Below are 17,826 nucleotides of genomic sequence, written 5' to 3'. Positions count from 1 at the left end.
TGGGGTTAACTGCTACCAAAAAAAGGTTGGAGGTTGGAGTTCACTCCCGAGATGCCTTGGAAGAAATGGCTCAAGATTTGCTTCCGAAAGATCAGCCATTGAAAATCCTGTGGAGCTCAGTTCTCCTTGAACACACATGCGGTTCCTCTAACTCAGAATTGACTCAGTGACAGCTGGTTAGTAGACATAGGTTAGAGCAGGGGCAGAGATGGATACATTGTATACCCAGTCACCCCTGGCGACATTTTTAAGCACTGAGGACAGCAACTTTTAGATGTAGCCATTTGGTGGTCTTTCAATATAAAATCTGTGGATCAGTGTTATTGGTGACACAATTGTCATCTCACTGCAAAACTATAACAATAATGTATATACTTTGTGATTTGAAGATGTACTTCTATCTTTGTGCATTTTAAACTTGTCAGCACTCTTGTAATACCTTGCATACATTATTCATGATGATGTAATATTGGTTCACATTTGGATCAAACACCTTCCAAGAGGGTTTTGAAACATAGTGTTCATCTTTCCGATTTGGGAGAGTTTTTCATATGACGTTACGTATGCTGCAGCTTGTAACTACTTTGGATAAGTGGGGTAGTCAGAGAAATATGGAGACTATTTGTAAAAATTCACACTGGACAGTTTTGTCAGTTACCATACTGAGCCAATATATTTGGCTTATATTTATAGTATTGCATATTCCCACATCATCATTTTAGTAACTACTCGTTATTATTAGTGTATAACAGAGTTGGCTGAGACAAAAGCGTCACTTGTATAGAAGCTGTGTGAGGTAGTGTGCTTCGTAAAGTAAAAGGGCAGCGAGAGAGGATCGACACGATGGCTGCAACGACAGGCTCAAACTTAGGGACAGTGGTGAGGATGGCCCAGGACTGGGTGGTGTTCCATTCGGTTGTACATAGGGTCACTGTCTGTAGGCAGTGACTCAGTGGCATCTAACACCAACAATGACAGCCATGTCACACTTATTTTGAAGGGGACACTTGGGATCACATAGCATCACATCTCCATGTGTCACACCTTGACTTTTCATTTCTATTATTAGGCAAGCAAATTTATATAGATCGTATGTTAATCACATGTTCAAGCTGTTCCCTTTTTTCTACTCTTATCTTCCTGCCCACCTGCCTGAATAGAAGTGTGATTCATGGTAAGGTATGCTGTTTGCCTTGAGGATGGTTATAAAGCCCTCTGATACCATCACTATATTTTAATTTTGTCATCCTGTGCCAGTTTTGTATTTTTACAAATTCTTATTTGACTGTTTCATGTCCCAGTAAGTAAAGATGTTTTCTAACTTTCAGTCTTTTATTTGTAAGCCTAGTAAAGCATCGTGTTGTATAATTTCGGGTCATGGGTTTGCAGTTTTACAATTCCCAACATGGCCCACTTCAGAGCGGTAGAGACTGCCAGAGAGCCCGCTGGAACAGTGATTCTCATGAGGGCAGCGGCAGGGCACAGCATTCACGGTGGCCTCCCAGAGTTTCAGACTGTCCCCCTGACTGTAACTGGACGTATAGCAAATCCCTGAGTTGTGCTAGCAAGGAAAGAAGACCCCAAACTACTGATAATCTAGTTTTTAAAATATTTTCAAAAACTGAAATTGAGGAGTAGAATGGAAGAGTGCTTTTGCCCAAGGCCAATTCTTTTTTTTAAGTTTCATTGGCGCTGCATCCATGTGTCATACAATTCAATGGTTTAATCGTGTCAAGAAGAGTAGTACAGTCATTACCACAATCGGTTGTAGAACATTTTCTTCCTTGTACTCATTGTTATTTGTGAAATCATTTATTTCAATTGTGGCAAAAATATACACAACAAAACATTCTCCAATTCAACAACTTCTACAGCTATAATTCAGTGCCATTGATTACACTCTTCATGTTGTATAGCCGTTATTGCTAATCCCTCTTCCAGTTATTCCACTATCATTAACATGAACTCAGTTCCACTCTTCTTCATTCACCCACAGTAACTATAGGTGAAGTGGGGGTGCGGACACTTCCATAGTTGAATTGTCTTTAAAAAGGTCAGCTTCTTAAGTGATATACCATATTTGAGAAAGTTAGAAAGCTCAGGATTTCTCTCTTCTTCACTATGAAAAGGATAAAGATGTTTGGACTAAAATTGTTTAGATGTAAAAATGACAGGGCTATGTTGCGCAAAGTACTGTATATACTCGAGGATAAACCGGCCCGAATATCAGCCAAGGGACCTAATTTCCACAGAAACTGCATTAACGATGTAGTGAAAAACGTGGCTTATACTCGAGTATATACGGAATGTTTTTCAGTGGCCGTTGTTGTGTGCTGTCCAGTCTGTTCGGTTCGTCGTGACTTGCTAGGGTAGATAGAGTAGAGCTGCCCCATCGGCTTTCCTAGGTTGTTGTCTTTAAGGGCCCAGTTCACCAGGCCCCTTTCCAGGGGAGCCACTGTGGGTGGGGGGGAGGGTTTCACACTGTCAACTTGTCAGTTAGCAGTCTAGTGCTTAACCTCAGCACCACCAGGGTCCTTTTAGTTTCATGGCAGACTTGCTAAGTGATTCAATATTCTAATTTTGTCATCCTGTGCCAGTTTTGTATTTCAGCTCATAAATTTACACGCTCATACCCTATTTTTAGATACAGTGAAAGATGCTATCACAGTCACTGTCTTCGCTAAAGGGAAAAGGTTTGAACAAACCTGAGGACAGACACCTAAAACATGTCTGCAGAAAAGGGCGGTTTTTCTGCCAAGCATGTTATTTTTCAGCATTGATTTCTAAACATTTCTTCTACCAACAGCATGTTCAGTCCTTGAGAAGACTCTGTGGAAATCATTTTGTATAGCGCATGTCACATCACAGTACAGCATGGCTGGAAATACAACCATAGGACAGAAGGTCATCTTCATCGTCTTCATATAGTTCCTTTGGGGTTTTCTTTATCGTGGCATGATTTGCTTAGCCTTTGAAAAGTGAAACAGGAATTTGTTTTTGCAAATAAGAGCGACACACATAGGTAACTGTCACTTAGTATACTGTTGTTCTGTTTCCCAAAGAGAACATTTGATTGAATGTATCAGCTGTCAACAGAAAAGGCGGCACCTGGGAAGAAAGTCTGGTGATCAACTTCTGGAAACCCTGTGGAGCGCGGTTCTGCTCTGACTCACGTGGGTACCATGAGTTGGCATTGACTCAATGGCAGCTGGCTTTCCACCGAAGATATACCGTACATCGAAACATTGATAGAAATGCATCATTATAAATGTTCTCAGTTACTGAATCTTTAGGTTTGGATGACCCATTTTTAACTTTTGTCTGTTTAGAAAACCTAGGATACTGAAGAAAAACCATAGCATTTTGTGGAGGTAGCATCAAATGAAAATAAGATTTGGTCTCAATTCCTGGCTCTTTGGCTTAAACTAGATTCAGTTCCCTCATTCACACAATGATGCTCATACTAGTGTGTTTAAGAGGGGGGACACCCCCCCAAAACCAGATTTTTTCCCCCCAAAGTTATGTATTTAATTTTTTTTTTTTTACAAAACAACTTTATCACCTTCAAAGTACTGTCCATTATACTTAAGACATTTGTCAAATCTGCGATTCCATTCTTGGAAACATTTTTTAGACTCATCTCTTTGGAATGGCTGACAGCACCTCCCTCGTTTTTTTCTTCACCTCTTCTACATCATCAAATCTCTGTCCTTCCAAGCCCCCTCTGCATTCTCGGAAACAAAAAGAAGTCTCATGGAGCAAGGTTAGGTGAGTAAGGTGCGTTGGGCAAGAAAGGCATGCTGGGTTTTGCAAAAACTGCCTCACAGAGATGCTGCATGAGCTGGTGCATTGTCCTGGTGGCAAAACCAGTCCCCTGACTGCAACAAACCAGTCCCCTGTCTGCAACAAATCAGGCCTTTCTGCAACAAATCAGGCCTTTTTTTTTGGTCGCACACTATTATACAATCTTTTCAGAACTTCTAAATAGGAAGCTTGATTAATAGTCTGACCTGGTTGAATGAACTCCAAATGCACTATGAGTTGACAATTCCACCTTTTGGGAAGTTGACAGATGTCCAGAATGAGGTTTGTCATCAGTCAACATCTCACCTCTTTTGAAAGGAGAAAACCACAGATACACTTGAGTGTTCCTCATAGCGCTGCCCTTGTAAGCCGTGTTCAACATCACAACAGTTTCTGCGGCATTTTTCTTGAGCAGGAAACAAAATTTCACACTCGTGTGCTGATCTGTAAAATCGACCATGACGGAAAACGAGGTTTGAACAAAACTACCTTTCTGAAAAAATTCAGTGTGACCAGAGGGAGCTTTCGCAGGCAATTGCACTGGGTGCACCAACTCAGCGAGTTGTTTGATGCTCACCTAGTGGGAAGAATGCGGACTACAGAGGCTCCGCTCCACCCAGCACAATTCCAGTTTTGGGGGGGTACCCTACCCTCGTACGATAGTTACTTTGTACAAGGCGCTATTTCAAGTGCTTGACATATGCTGATATAATTCTTAGTAGACCCAAGAGATAAAAATTATTATCCCATTTTACAAATAAGGACACAGACACAGTCCTGTGGAGTAATTTAGGATTACACGCCTGGGAAGTAGCAGAGCTAGGATTGCAAACCAGAGAGTTTGCCTCTAGAGTTCATGCTCTTAAACCGCTTGATTACATAGCTCTATACCTATCCAGACTGACTCGTGTGTGTGGTACTTAAACTGAGAGACATCTAGAGTCAATGAGATTATAGACCTAAGTGGTTTGTAAACTAGAATGTTCTATACAAATGTGAAGTGGGGTTATAATTAAGCCCTTGGCATACGTAATCATTTTTACTGTCGCATCTTTAGTGTGTTGATTATGCATTGTAAATTTCTGCTGCAGAGTAATGTACACTAGATCGTTTAGCACCGTCAGTGAATACCATTGCTTTCTACATCTTTGTTCCAGCAAAACAAAGATGTAGAAAGATTTGGTATTCAAAGGATTGACTCATACCACCCAATATAGGGCTTTAATTAAAATTTTCTCCTCCAAAAGGATTTAGTAAACTAGGTTTGTAGGCTCACAAATGTCCTCTCAGGTGTTAACATTTGACTGTGGAGTTGTAATTTTAGAGAACTGCTTATGAATTGATACAGATTTGTTTGTTCCGGTAGTGACTTTGAACAATAGTCAATGGTTCAGATTGCACAGATATGTTAGAAAGAGAATGCAGGATTAAGTCCAAGAGTGCCAGTTCTTTCTAGATAAGGAAGACGCAGCTTAAAAAGGGTGTGTGGGGGGGAGCAGGGTGGAGTATTTATGCTGTTTAGTAGATGGTTTGCCTTGAGATGAGAATGAAAAGTTTTTAAACCAATATGTGAAATTTTCTGTTTGTGATTTTTTTAAATGCTTGTCACCTAGCTCATGTTTGCTTTGGCCCACACCATTATGTATTTTTCTTCATCCCTGGCAAGAAGGGTGTAAAAAATGAGGCAATCTATTATAGTTTAAAAGTTCTGAGGTTTCGTCTCTGTGGAAATAAATAGAATTTCAAAAGGCTGTTTTTGCCTATTTTAGGAAGTCAGGCACGTAAGAGAACCTAACCGAGCAGGATGTGGGATTACCTCTAGTGAAGCAGAGTAGCATCCTTACTTGCTGAAGTTCCCAGAAACACAAGCCGAAAACGTATCATCTCTCTATTTTCAGTTAGTGAGTGCGACCAATAAGCAGGAGAAAGCTAGTACTTAGCCATCAGAACGGACTTAGTAGTGGTAGTCTACTAATCCATTAGCTTTCCCCTTCGCTTTAGAACATTTGATGGACTAATGTTATTACACAGTTGAATGGGCATTGTGATCTTTGTTATTTGCCCTCCTTCCTCCCACCCCTGTGAGATACTGGGTGGGAGAACCTATCTTCTGACCCAGATTCCCAAGGTTTGAAGATTGGAGAGGTCTTCGGGCCACTGTATCTGGTGTGCATCTGTCTAGATGGAACTGAGATCTAATTTCTGCATCCAATTTTGTTCTGAGATGAATGCATGAGAGTTCTGTCACACACATTAGGTAGTAATGAAGGCTACAGTGTTCCAGGAAATTGGGAAGATGCTACCTGTTGAACGTATACAGTCTAGTGCTGCTGTTCTCATTACCGTCGTGTACTACAGCTCTGTGTTTTACCTATTCCTGGTTTAGGAAAGGAACCTTCGCTCAACAAATACCAACCGAAAAATGAAGTCTATAAGTTATTAAACATGATTTACTCAAAATCTGGGTTGAGTGCCCTAAATACAAAATCCACCAAGTCACTCTGACTCATAAAAACCTTATATAGATTGCTTCTCGACCTTTTGGCTAAAATCAAGTGTAGTACCAACCTTATACAGGGTTCCCAAGACTGTACACCTTTATGAAAAGTGGCTAGTGGGTTTGAACCTCCAACCTTGTAGTTACCAGGCAAATGCCTTACCCATATTGCTACCAGATTATTGTGTAAATTAACAAAAATGCAGATCATATTCTGGGTCATAAAACAAGTTTAAAAGCAGTCACATAATACATATTTTTATTACCTCAGTGGAATTTAATTGGAAATCAATAACAGAAACTATCTATAAAATTCCCCAATGTCTGGAAAACAATGAAAATACTAATCCATGGGTCAAAGAAGTCCAAATGGAAACTAGAAGATTTTGTTAACTCTCAAAATGAGAACACAACCTGTGAAAATTCTGGGGAAGCAAAAACACCAGCCAGAGCTTCACGGGCTTAGAGACGAACAATAAGCCCAAGGTACCAGGTCTGTGAAGTTCCTTCCAGAGTATCCAGACTGCTCCCAAGTCCTGTTGAAAAATGAGGGTGGCCACCTGGAGTGAGAACAATCAGATTATTTTCATACTGAGGAAGTTTAAGGTGAGGGAGCGCACCTACACCTAAGCCTTTCCCCTGTCGGAGAAGGTTTCTTTTGATGGAATGGCTTCAGGGGTCTAAAGGAGGAGGGAGGTACACGGGAGGAGATAAGCCTAGCACACAGGACACTGTTGAGTAGAGAGCAGGAGGGGAAACGCGGAAGTGGGCAGCACAGGTGGTTGCAGAACATGATGGTAGTGAGAAGCTGTGGGACGCTGAAGACTCTATACAGATGGTAGCTCCTTCCCCAACTCCTGGAACACATCCTACAAAACTAGTGGTTTCCTTTGCCCTCTTCTCTAGAAAAAAATTCTTTTATGGATTTCCAGAACAGGAATGACATCCAGTGTTTTTGGATCAGAACTATTTTAAATTGTGATTTAAAAAAGAATATTAGTGCTTAATATTATATTGCTCATATAATATTAAGGAGTGGTGCTTCAGGAAACATGTTTTTTCTTATTCTTCTTATTATTTGCTATTACCTGTATGCATGTGTGCATGTATATGTAACTAGGTCATGATGCAAAATATATATATATTCATTATCAATTGTTATAAGGAAAGTTTGAAAATTATCATTCCATAGTTCCTGGATTAAAATCAGTTTGCAAAAAATGCATGCAGTGTGTGTTGAGAGAAACAATATATACATAATACAAGTAGACCCATACACATTGTAAAATATTCTAGCCTTAGAAACACTTCTGTTGGATACAAACTGCCAATGCTTATTGTTTTCTGGGATTTTTTAGTCACTGATATACAGGCAGAGTATTCATGAGTGTTGTGGTTAGCTGCAGTTAATCCCACTCCTGATTTGTGGAGTTCCCATGCTCAACAGAACAAAACGCTGCCTCATCCTGCGCCAGCCTCCTGACTGTCGCGGATAAAACAGCTGTGACCTGTAGGGTTTTCACGGTAATTGTCAGAGTAGCTTACCAGGCCTTTCTTGTTTGTTTTTGCTTGGAAGCTCCTCTGCAATTGGTTCAGCATCCTAGCGTAGAAACCAAATCAAACCACTGTCCCAGCATCTATTCTGACTCACACTGACCCGCTGTGACAGGGTAGTACTGCCCCAGTGGGTCTCCAACGCTGTAAATCTTCATGGACAGCGCCTGCCACATGTTTCTCTTGAGCAGCTGATGGGTTTGAACTATAGATCTGTTGGTTAACAACTGTGTTCGACCGGATTGACTACAGCCACAAACCCAGAGACATTCATATGTGTGTAGAGAGAGCTTTATATCAAAGAGCAATTGTATATCGAGAAAACATCCCAGCCCAGTCCAGATCAAGTCCATAAATCCAGTATTAGCCCATTGTCTGATACTAGTTCATAAATTCCTTTCCAGACTCCCGTAACACATGCAATGATGCCAAATACAGGGGGATCACAGGCCACTGGGTGGACAGTCTTGTGGATCCAGTGGCGGTGAAAGCGTCTCCAGGGCTCTGGCTTCCATCAGCGTGGCTCCATGTGACTTGTCCGAGGAAAGTATAGGAGAGAGAGCATACCGCCTTAAGGGAGGTAGAGAGGAAGTTTCCAGAATCCACCTGGTGGGTGTTTTCTAGCCTGATTGACAGGCTAGACTCCACCCCTACATTCTGTTTATCAAGTTGACATGACATTATGTAACTGCCATGACAATTAAGCTCTTTAACTACCATGCTGCCAGGGCTCCTTAACATTTGTTAATGATGCCACTCATTGGGGACAAGAACTCAAAACTCCCTGTCATGCACCTGCTTCCAAAACTCCCTGTCATGCACCTGGCACTCATAGTAACCCTATAGGTTAGAGTAGAGCCGCCCCTGTGGGTTTCTGGGGCTGTATATCTTTACGGGAGCACGAAGCCTCATCTTTCTCCAGTGAAGCACTATGCCACCATGTTTCTTAGGGATAAAAACCAAACTCACTGCCATTGAGTCGATGCCAACTCACAGCAACCCCACAGGACAGGGTGCAACTGCCCCTTTGAGTGTCTGACACTCACTTTTGATGGAAGTAGAAGACCTCATCTTTCGCCCATTTTAGCGGATAGAGCAATTTAAAAAAAATTAGTAAAAAATATTTGTTGGCATGTTTGAAGTGGGCTTAAGAAATAGACAGCGAGTTTTTGTCTTGTTTTCTTTCTCCGCAGCACTCTTTCTTGGTTACTGTGAGATAAACAATAACTACTGATAATACAGCCTTCAAAATGCTTTGTGTAGCTTGCCTCATTATGTGTCAAAACTCTACCACTGTATTTTTTAAATCTGTAAGTAATTTCCTATCATGTTTTTCTTGCCTGTCAGAGTGTCTATGGACACAACCACTCCCTTCAAAGCATATGAAGCAGTATGTTCATTTCTAATCTTTTTATAAGCACTAAAAAGGCTCCTGGGAAAAGATGAAAAGAATTCCTTGTATTCCTTCGCTCTTCCCACTTTTCATTCTCGAGCATTGCTGAGAATGTGCAAATGGTCTTCATTCACTCCTGGAGCTGGAGCTGGAGCTAGCGGAGAGCCCTGTGCTGCAGTAGTGGCAGTCTGAGAGGAGTCCTGTGCTGGCTGGGGAGAGAGCTGGGGGTGGATTGAAGCAGGTGATCTGGACTTCTGTCCTAATTGTTTTTGTGACCTTGGGCATGAAATCATTAAATGTTTATTTTCCTTATCTAGAAATGTAATAGGCTTAATTAGATAAATTGTAAGGATCTTTCTGGTTCTTAGTTTTAACCAAGCTTCGGTACTGTTATTTGCCGTGTGTTTTTGTTAGCAAAAAGCAAAAATGGCCAAGAATAAAGTTGAATGGTGGTACTAAGTGCTGTAGCTACTTGAAATTTGAGTTAAAATTCTATTTGCTTTGCGATCTCGGAATTGACATAAATGTGAATACCTCAATATATCAGGCTAACGAGTCCCTAAAGATGTATTGACTCTGTGACTAAAGAGTGATTATTTGTGATGCAACTGAAATGTGTTCTATTAGATCTGCTTGTGAGATAACATGCCTTTCTTACTCCATTTAGCTTCCATGTATTTGACAGGTGGGTTTTTGTTGTTTGTACTTTAAAGGAATTTTTTCTCATATATTTAGATAGCTGCCTCCCTTACCTTTAACAGAGTTAATATACTTGTGGGGTATCTTTTGAATGCAAGGTAAGTACTAAATGCTGCAAGGAGACAGATCAAAAATGGAAGATGTGACCATCATTGTCTAAGGACTTAAAATTAATGTGGATTAGAAATGGACTAAGGCGACTAGGTAAACTAGGGATGTGCCATTGAAAAACTAGAAAATACTTGAAGAGGGAGACCAATCTGGGTGAGCTGAATTTATTTATTTTGGGGGGGTGTGAGTGGGGAGGACGGAGGTGACCAGGAATGATTCTATACTTGGATGTAGGCCGGAAGAAATCTGTAGGGGTTTGAAAGCCCTAGAAAGCCATGTTTGAGGAAGCGACACAAAGGAAGCACCGGAGTAGAAAGCCTCTGGCTTGTTTGAGGAACAAAGAGATAATTCTGTATTGGAGGAACATTCCAGGAATGGGAGACGGTGAGGGTCGTATTGAGGAGGAACTTGGAGGCCCAAGTGGAGAAGTGTGTATTTAATGGCAAAGCTTGGGAAGCTATTGAAGATTTGGGAGTAAAGAACCTGCTTATTTCATCATTGTTCTAGACACGAAACTTTTCCTTTATAGAGGCAAGGTGGTTTACTATGCGTTGTGGTCAACGGGATGGATGTCACGGAAAGGGAAGCACAGAATATTCTGGAAATACAGCCAGGGACCCACTGGAGGCCTCCCTAATGAACTGATGTGTATGCTGAGACCTGAATGTAAAAGGGAAGGAGGGAAAGTGTGCGTGCGCGCGCGCGTGTGTGTGTGTTTGGTAGTGATTAAGAATTTAATGTCTAAAGGGAACAAAGGGAATTGCGCTCTGGTGGTGCAGTGGTTTAAGCATACCCCTGCTAACAGAAGGCTTGGCAGTTTTGTGGCTGTCTGCTTCCTTAGATTTATAGCCTTGGGAACTGTGGGGTAGTTTTCCTCTGTCCTGTAGGATCTCTATAGGTGGAGATATTTGCAAGGAGGACACGTTTGAAGTGAGGGGTAAGATCAATATCTTGGACAATCAAAAGTCATGGCGCAGAGGCATTCACTGGAGGGCAGTATCAGCAGTGAGGCTAGAGACTAGGAGTCCTGAAGGATCTGTAAGCAGTTTTAGGGATTTCTAAATCTTACTTCAAGGCTAAGGAAACATCGCAAAGTTTTGACATGATAGCCTCAGGAAGATCTTTTTGGCAGCAACGTATAGACAAGGAATAGGATAGTAAGTCAACTGAGGCATCAGTGCACTTGTCTGAAGTGAGATCGAAGCTAAGTCTGGGTTATGGAAGCAGCAGAAGAAAATTAAAGAAAGGACGGCTATATGAGGAAAATTCCAAGGTGTCTACACTACTGAGTACTTTTGAATTGGTCATAATGATTGTCTCTGCCTATCACTACTTGGCTCTTTGAATCAGGCACAGAATCATGCTAAGCAATCTATTCAGACACCCTTCTGCTATCCAATCTGTTTCCAGATGCTTTAATAGTGTTTACCTGGTTTGAGCCCCGTTATCTGAAGTGCCTGTTTTGGGTTCTTAGATTATGCTCTTGTCTTTTGGACCTCAGTTGCCCTCTCTGGTTGGCCTACTCCCATGGCCTTTTGAATGGGAGGGTTCTGCAGAGCAGTCTCAACAGTTACTGAATCATGTGAGAGGGTAGGAAAGCCAGGCAGGAAGTAAAGGGGAAAAGGAATCCAATGGAGGCTTCTAGATTTAGAGTTTGAGTTATAGCTATGAGTAAATGAATACACGTTAACCACAAAATCAAAACCCACTACCATCCAGTCAGTGCCAATTCAGAGCTATCCTCAAGCTGTAATAAAGTACATTGAAAGAGTTTTTATGGCGTTACCTTGAATTTCTCTAAGATGTATTTTTATTTTTGTGATTATCTTGATGGAAATAGTGTAGAAAGGGAAATGATATCCGTAAGCCTCCTGGTAGTGTTGTGGTTATGCATTGGGATGCGGTAGGCACAGTTCGAAAACACCAGGAACACATTCACTGTGAGTTATGTTTCCTTGAATTGTACTTTCAATAAAAATGATCAGGTTCAAGAAATATCACTTTCTTTTTTTTTAACTTCTCTCTCTGTGTGTGTGTGTGTGTGTGTGTGTGTGTGCCTGAGAGAGAGAGAGAGAGAGAGAGAGAGAGAGAGAGAGAGAGAAATTTGGCTGTATTATCTTATTTTTTAAGTGAACAGCCTTTGCCAGAGAAACACACCAAGTCCAAAAGGACAGGGAAGCAGCCAGTTGAAGTGAATGTGGTTCCTACATCTTAATTAATTGGACATTGTCAACATTTTGAAAGCTTCCAGGAAGAAGCTACGTGCTTTAACTTAAAGATGTCCTTTAATTCAGAAGCTTAACAAGGCTCTGTATTTGGAGACATTTCTGACAATTACTTAATGTCTATATAGTTTGACTATCTCTAGTAAGTAGTTTTAGACAGCTAGATAAGGAGATCAGGTTCTGATCCGAATGCCCATGAAATGCTTATTTATGGACACACCAACTGTAACTCAAAGAGACAATACTAAAAATGTAATTTAGTAAGAATTGCTATGTACTAAATTTTTAAGTAGTCCAGATCTACTGGACCACTTGAGCCAGAGGATTCCAAGACCATCACTCTAAGATACTCTTTAAACTTTGAGCTGAAACGATCCACAGAGGTCATCTTTTAGCAATTGACCAGATTGGTACACACAGATTACATATGCACCATTAAAAAAAAATCTGTGCACCATTAAAAAAATCATCTCTTTGAGTCTAACAGTTTAACATTGACTCTAAGCAAAGGTGAGTAGATACGTGGCCGGTGAAACTAGACACTAGGATGCAGCAACCAGAGTGAAATGAAGAATGTTGACGTGTGGAGAAAAATATAGCTAAACTTAATGAGCAGTTTGTCAAATGAGAACTTAGTTGCTTTCACATAAAACACAATAAAATATTACACATACACATAACAGATCACTGGCATTTTGTTTTAGGAGTTGCGAAGATCCCACAGTAATAAATTGCCTGTTGACATAGATTTCTGAAACAATACTTTTCATGTGCTTTGGGTCCATTAAATTTTCGACTGTAAACCAGTTCTTTTGTGTGGACTGCATGATAGCCTTTACACCCACTCCGGCCACCGAGTCCATCTGACTCAGAGTGCCCCTCGATTGTAGTATTGCCACGTTATACGTCTTTAAGGGGGCAGGTAGTATAATCACCTGGGCTCTTTTACCAGGCAATCAATTTGATAGAGATTATATCTGTCACTGAGGTTTACATTTTCTGAAGTTGACCATTGAAAACAATGAGGCATGTTCTTCATTCCGATCAGCAGAATTTTGTAGGGAGTATTTACTGCCCAGAATCACTCAAGTCTGTTGGTAACTAGTGTAGTTCTGTTTTGCTTGTATTGCCGACTATTCAGATTGGACTGTTTCCCTTCTGGGACCTGGGAGATGAATTTAGGCATTTTTCTGACGTTCCCTTGTTTCCTTTTATGTGTTTACGTTCTTTCGATTGGGCTGCCTCATCTACTTTTAGATTGTAAGGTCCCTAGAGGCCGGGCCTGTGCTGGGTCGGTTTTATGGAGAACACTCCCCATATTGTGGGAATGTTCTAAACATGCCATCTGTGCCAGTTTAAAATTCGGTTTCAGAGCTTTAGTACTTTTCTGGCTGTCTGCTATAGAAAGCTGAGCTAAAACAGAGGCACCTAGCCTCTAAGACTATATCCATTCATAAGTATCTGTTTTTGCGACGTCATAGTATTATTTTTTTATGTCCAGGTAAAATATTAAGGATGATATTCTATATTGTATCTTTCATTAATATACCTCATGGTTTTACTTTAAAATTTAGATAACCTTAGCTGTTTTCTAGAATTCAGTGTTAATCACATTAGAACAGAAAGTTGCTTCATTGACACAAACTACTTTTATCTTCATCATTTCTTCTTCACCAATTGATGATTTTGTTGCTTTATCTATGTTTAGGGATAAGGTCATTTGTTTGAAGTTTACTTTGTCTCAAAGGGAAGGAGGTATATATTTCAATTTTGAATTTTAAAAAGTCACCAGAGAGGAAATAGAAAGCATATTCTCACTGCTAGAATAGGCTGCAAACTATTCATTCTGCCATTGGTAGACGTATGGGTTGTTTGTTTCTGTTAGGTAGACCCCTTGCAGTTGCTGGGTCATAGACTGTCCCTATATTCACCTTGAGTGCTTACTGTCAGTTTTATTCCACTAGTGCTAGTTGGTTTACATCCTTCCTACCTCTTGCTTGCTTTTTATCTTATAACCCATTTGCTGGGGTAGTCCCGTGGCATAGCATCGTGGTTTTCATTTTCTGAGCTCTTTGTAATATGTCTATGGTCAGTGGGATAGCTTCTTCTGTGAAGGGCCTGTTCAAGCCTGTCTTCTTCTGGTTGATCGGTAGGGTGAGTCCCGACCCGCCATATACATATGTTGGGTGCGAGTCTTTTGTCATATACATGTCTTTCATGAATGTTCTCCAACTTCAGTGGATTGCTTTTTCATACTTTTCATCAACCTTTTAAATTTTTATTTTATTTTTTGGTGAAAATATACATACCAAATAATACATAGTTTCAGTTACAATGGTTACATTCTTCAAATTGTGCAGCCATTCTTGCTACCCTTTTCCAGAATATTATATGAGCATTAACATAAACTTAACATACATATCAAACCTTCCAAGTTGCTGTTGTCGATTTGATCCCATATAGGTGATTCTTTTAAAAAGCACTGTGCTCATCACAGTGCAGACTAAATTAAAGAAGGAACGAGTCTCAATGCTAACTGTCCCTGTGGATTTCTGAGACTGTAACTTCTTACAGGAGTAGAAACCCTCCTCGTTCTCCTGGGAATGACTGGTGGTTTCGAACTGCTGACCTTGTGGTTAGCAACCCAACTCATAACCACTGCACCACCAGGGCTCCTTCAAGGTAGATATACTTTACTAATTAAGCCAAACTATTGCTTGGTTCAAAGGACACTCTTAAAGTTTTGGTTTAAGATTTAAAGATTTCTCTCAAGACAGTTTGGCAGTTGATTGGCTCTAGAAATTCTAGATTCCACTGGAGACTTAAAATTCGGCTTTGCATCCCCCTCCCCTGTGGGGAACCTTTTCATTAAGATCTCTGTAGGATAGTTTATTGAAACATTCAGTATTGGAAGTTGGTGGGAGGGGCCTGGGTGAGTACATAACCCTCCCCTCCCTCCTGCCCTCTCCCCACCCCCACCCCCCATCTGTAAAGGATCCACCTCTCTCAGCCTTTTGAATGTGGCCTTGAATGAAAAACAGAAGGCCCAGGAAAGGGCAGGACCCAGACGTGGGGAGGCTGGGTACCACCTCATAGAGGTGCACGTCCAGGTTATTTTAAAGCCATAGGTCAAAGAGTGGAAAATTCACCATCATTCACCATCGCCACAAAGAGTGATTTATGGCTTTCTTCTCAAAAAATGTTTAGTGTGTGTTAGGTGAAAGTTCACACAGCAAATTAGATTCTCATGCAATAGGTCAGAACAAACTTCCTGTGATATTGGCTGTTGTCCCTGTGATGTGTCCGCACTCTAACCATTCCCACTTAGACGGCGCCATTTCCATCCAGACCGTTTCCCCGCCTCTTCTTGCTTTCTCACCTTTGCTTTGGCATAAATGGCACCCATTTGGACTTATCTAGTTGATTGCTTAAAGATACACATTCCTCATGTCTGACATTGTATGTTTTATAGGCTAATCTGTTACTGGGCTGAAAGGTGACCTCTGAGAGTGAGCAGCCTCAGTTCCAGGTTCAAAGGATATCTTAGGGTGATAGTCTCAGTGGTATGTCTCATCTTTAAGATTCCAGAAAATCTGATATTTTGAATGGATTTTGTTAGAGTAGACCGGCCTCTAACATCCATGGGGATGTAGGAGCAATTGTACAGTTATAATACATAAAGATTATAGGAAAGCCAAGAAGATCTTAGGGAAGGTAGGCGAGAAGATAAAATAAAGGAGTCAGACACATTCCATGGTAGCATGTTCATCTCTAGGACAGCCATGATCTAAGCAGCCAGGTCCACGCAGAGAGTGGGAGGAGGAGGAGGGAGGAGAGAGCTTATGCTCTTTATTTCTGACCAAGGCCTATATATATTTGGGTGCATGCAAGCCCCACTGATTACCAGGTAACCACATACGTCACAGGAAGGGGTTGTACAGTAGGCATACACATGACAGGAAGGGGATGAGCTAGGGATGGATGTACACGTAAAAGGAAGGGGAGATACTAAAGGTACACATGTGACAAGATGGGTGGACCAGAGACTCAAGATGGTAGCCTAATTTTGGTCATCCTTGAGTGGACTCAACCTTGTCCCTAGGCTGTCCCTCAAGGAAACAATCCACTACTCTTATCAGGAGGGAGTGGGCTCTACCTAGGGTGGGACAGACTGTACAGTGTGGTTGCTCTAGATCAGGGGTCCTCAAACTTTTAAAATAGGGGGCCAGTTTACTGTCCCTCAGACCCATTGGAGGGCTGGACTATAGTTAAAAAAAAACTATGAACAAATTCCTATGCACACTGTACATATTCTTATTTTGAAGTAAAAAACAAACGGGGCAAAAACACCTGGAGGGCTAGATAAATGTCCCCAGCGGGCCACATGTGGCCCGCGGGCCGTAGTTTGAGGATGCCTGCTCTAGATGGTTTATAATGCTCAAGGAGGTTAACCTCTAAGCAGCTTGCGTTGACTTCCAAGTGCACAGTCATTTACCATATGTAGCAAGCCATGTCTTAGGTTTGGCATATATTTTGGGGAGACAACTTGGGGGAAACCCCCTTTTGCATCCCACAGAATTTGCTTCCCCCTCCCCATTCTAACTGGAACCCTCTATTGTGTCCTTGGTTAGAATGGTTGGTAGTGGGATTTGGGTACCATCTAATCTAATTCTTCTGTTCTCGGTAAAAGAGACTCTAGTTCGTGTAGGTCATTAATTCTGTGAACTAATTTCTTCCTTAAATTCTTTGTTTCGTTCACTCTCCTTTGTTTGCTCCAGATGCAAAGAGACTAATACTTGTATTTTAGATGGCCACTCTCAGATTATGAAGAACTCAAACACTACACACCAGAATAAAATGTAGAACACTATCTTTTTGAACTAAGTTATGCCAAGTGACCTAATTGTCCCATAAGACTATGGTCCTGAGCCATGAAACTCAGTAAATCAATCTCGTGGGGAGTTTAAATGAGTCTTAGAAGTATTCATAACTGTTGCGTGATGTGTTTTATTATATATATGAATATTATATATAATACATATAAGCATATATTATACACATGCTGTACTCATACCCATCCAGCATACATACCTACCAGTGTAACCACTCACGTATTTTTTTGTCTTTTAAAACATTATTTTTATATAATCATTTTATTGGGGGTTCTTACATATGTTATAATAATCCATACATCCATTATATCAAGCGGACACGTACAATTGTTGGCATCAACAATTTCTAAAAATTATCTTTCTTCTTGAGCCCTTTGATATCAACTCTTTTCTTCCCTCCCTCCCACACCTTGCCACCCCCATGAACCCTTAATACATTATGTATTGTTAGTATTATTTATTCATATCTTACACCACCCATTCTATTCCTTCACCTACTATCCTGGTATTCATACCCCTTGAGGGGGGTTATTCTGCTGTCATTGCTATCTGTTCTCCCTCCCCCACATCTTCCCCTATCCTTTCTCCTACCCTCCTGGAATCGTTACTCCCATTACTGATTCTGGGGGGGATTATCTTTCTTGATTCCAT

General features: G+C 41.0%; 1 protein-coding gene across 3 annotated transcripts in view; it reads left to right on the top strand.

Moving 5' to 3' along the window:
- UBE2D1 (ubiquitin conjugating enzyme E2 D1) overlaps positions 1 to 17,826 on the top strand; it is a 42,575-nt gene that overhangs the window by 1,563 nt on the left and 23,186 nt on the right. The window contains exon 1 of one of the 3 annotated variants that reach the window (XM_075534173.1): positions 3,155 to 3,173. The exons of the other annotated variants lie outside the window; for them this stretch is intronic. The gene's annotated coding sequence lies outside the window, so the exon portion shown is untranslated. Of the gene's footprint in view, positions 1 to 3,154; positions 3,174 to 17,826 lie in introns of those variants that run through there. 3 annotated transcript variants of the gene reach the window in all.

The sequence above is a fragment of the Tenrec ecaudatus genome, chromosome 16, assembly GCF_050624435.1.
Source record: "Tenrec ecaudatus isolate mTenEca1 chromosome 16, mTenEca1.hap1, whole genome shotgun sequence".
NCBI lineage: Eukaryota > Metazoa > Chordata > Mammalia > Afrosoricida > Tenrecidae > Tenrec > Tenrec ecaudatus.
Note: the sequence above shows the minus strand (reverse complement) of the source record. Positions and strands in the feature narration are given on the sequence as shown.